The following is a 2,500-nucleotide window of genomic DNA, read 5'->3' on the forward strand; positions in this document are numbered from 1 at the left end:
AATTGTCTTTCAAATCTACGGTAGAACTCGTTCAGGTCGTTGGCTAGGCGGGAGTCGTTAGTGGTGTGGGGCGCTCTGGGTTTGTAGTTGGTGATGTGCCTGAGCCCTTTGGCAGACAGAAGCAGCGTCGTTAGTAGAGAACTGGTGTTTTAGTGTCTCTGAGTACAGTCGTTTAGCCTCTCTCACCGCTTTGCTAAACCTGTTCTTCGACTCCTTGAATCTGTCTCTATCCCCACTCCTAAACGCTTCCTCCTTCTCCAACCTCAACCTTTTGAGCTTTGCTGAGAACCAGGGCTTGTTGTTGTTAAAGTTCACCCTGGTACGTGTTGGGATACAGCAGTCCTCACAGAAGCTGATGTACACAGCCTCTGTGAGTTCATCCAGACTATTGGTAGCAGTCGTGAACATATCCCAGTCAGTACAGTCTAAGCACGCCCGCAAATCTTCCACAGCCTCACTGGTCCACTGTTTAGATGTCCTCACAGCAGGTTTACAGAGTTTTAGTTGCTGCCTGTATGCACGAATCAGGTGGACCAAGGGAGTTCTGTGCGAGCCGAACAGCCCCGTGACCCACAAGAGAAACATCCCCGCCAAATTCGAGCGTTTGACGGGGTCTATCCGTGAAAAAATATTCACGTTTTTGAGTGCACATGTATTTCTGCTGCAAATGCCTCTGGAAGTTTCATGCCGTTCGTATGCCAATTGTGGCAACACGAAAATGACCCGTTTTCCCATTCCGAGGGATTTCTGTGCGACCCTAACAGCCCCGTGAGCCACAAGAGACACATCCCCGCCAATTTCTAGCGTTTCACGGGGTCTATCCGTGAAAAATATAGACGTTTTTGAGTGCACATGCATTTCTGCTGCAGATGCCTCTGGAAGTTTCATGCCGTTCGTACGCAATGTGGCAACACGAAAATGACCCCTTTTCCCATTCCGAGGGATTTCTGTGCGACCCTAACTAACAGCGCCCGTGAGCCACAAGAGAGACATCCCCGCCAATTTATAGCGTTTCACGGGGTCTATCCGTGAAAAATATAGACGTTTTTGAGTGCACATGCATTCCTGCTGCAAATGCCTCTGGAAGTTTCATGCCGTTCCTATGCAATGTGGCCACACAAAAATGACCCGTTTTCCCATTCCGAGGCATTTCTGTGCGACCCTAACAGCCCCGTGAGCCACAAGAGAGACATCCCCGCCAACTTCTAGCGTTTGACGGGGTCTATGCGTGAAAAATATTAAAATTTTTGAGTGCACGTGCCTTTCTGCTGCAAATGCCTCTGGAAGTTTCATGGCGTTCCTATGCAATGTGGCAACACGAAAATGACCCCTTTTCCCATTCCGAGGGAGTTCTGTGCCACCCTAACAGCCCCGTGAGCCACAAGAGACACATCCCCGCCAATTTCTAGCGTTTCACGGGGTCTATCCGTGAAACATATAGAAGTTTTTGAGTGCACATGCATTCCTGCTGCAAATGCCTCTGGAAGTTTCATGCGGTTCGTACGCAATGTGGCAACACGAAAATGACCCGTTTTCCCATTCCCAGGGATTTCTGTGCGACCCGAACAGCCCCGTGAGCCACAAGAGACACATCCCCGCCAATTTCTAGCGTTTCACGGGGTCTATCCGTGAAAAATATCAATTTTTTTTTGACTGCACATGCATTTCTGCTGCAAATGCCTCTGGAAGTTGCATGCGGTTCGCATGCAATGTGGCGACACGAAAATGACCCGTTTTCCCATTCCGAGGGATTTCTGTGCCACCCTAACAGCCCCGTGAGCCACAAGAGAGACATCCCCGCCAATTTCTAGCGTATCACGGGGTCTATCCGTGAGAAATATTCACTTTTTTGAGTGCACATGCATTCCTGCTGCAAATGCCTCTGGAAGTTTCATGCGGTTCGTATGCAATGTGGCGACACGAAAATGACCCGTTTTCCCATTCCGAGGGATTTCTGTGCCACCCTAACAGCCCCGTGAGCCACAAGAGAGACATCCCCGCCCACTTCTAGCGTTTCACGGGGTCTCTCCGTGAAAAATATCACATTTTTTGAGTGCACATGCATTCCTGCTGCAAATGCCTCTGGAAGTTTCATGCGGTTCGCATGCAATGTGGCGACACGAAAATGACCCGTTTTTTCCCATTCCGAGGGATTTCTGTGCCACCCTAACAGCCCCGTGAGCCACAAGAGACACATCCCCGCCAATTTCTAGCGTTTCACGGGGTCTATCCGTGAAAAATATTCAATTTTTTGACTGCACATGCATTTCTGCTGCAAATGCCTCTGGAAGTTTCATGCGGTTCGCATGCAATGTGGCGACACGAAAATGACCCGTTTTCCCATTCCGAGGGATTTCTGTGCCACCCTAACAGCCCCGTGAGCCACAAGAGAGACATCGCCGCCAATTTCTAGCGTTTCACGGGGTCTATCCGTGAAAAATATTCACTTTTTTGACTGCACATGCATTCCTGCTGCAAATGCCTCTGGAAGTTTCATGCC

Source organism: Petromyzon marinus, unplaced genomic scaffold (assembly GCF_048934315.1).
Source record: "Petromyzon marinus isolate PM22_M1 ecotype Great Lakes invasive population unplaced genomic scaffold, UKy_Petmar_22M1.pri1.0 PM_G_Scaffold_18, whole genome shotgun sequence".
NCBI lineage: Eukaryota > Metazoa > Chordata > Hyperoartia > Petromyzontiformes > Petromyzontidae > Petromyzon > Petromyzon marinus.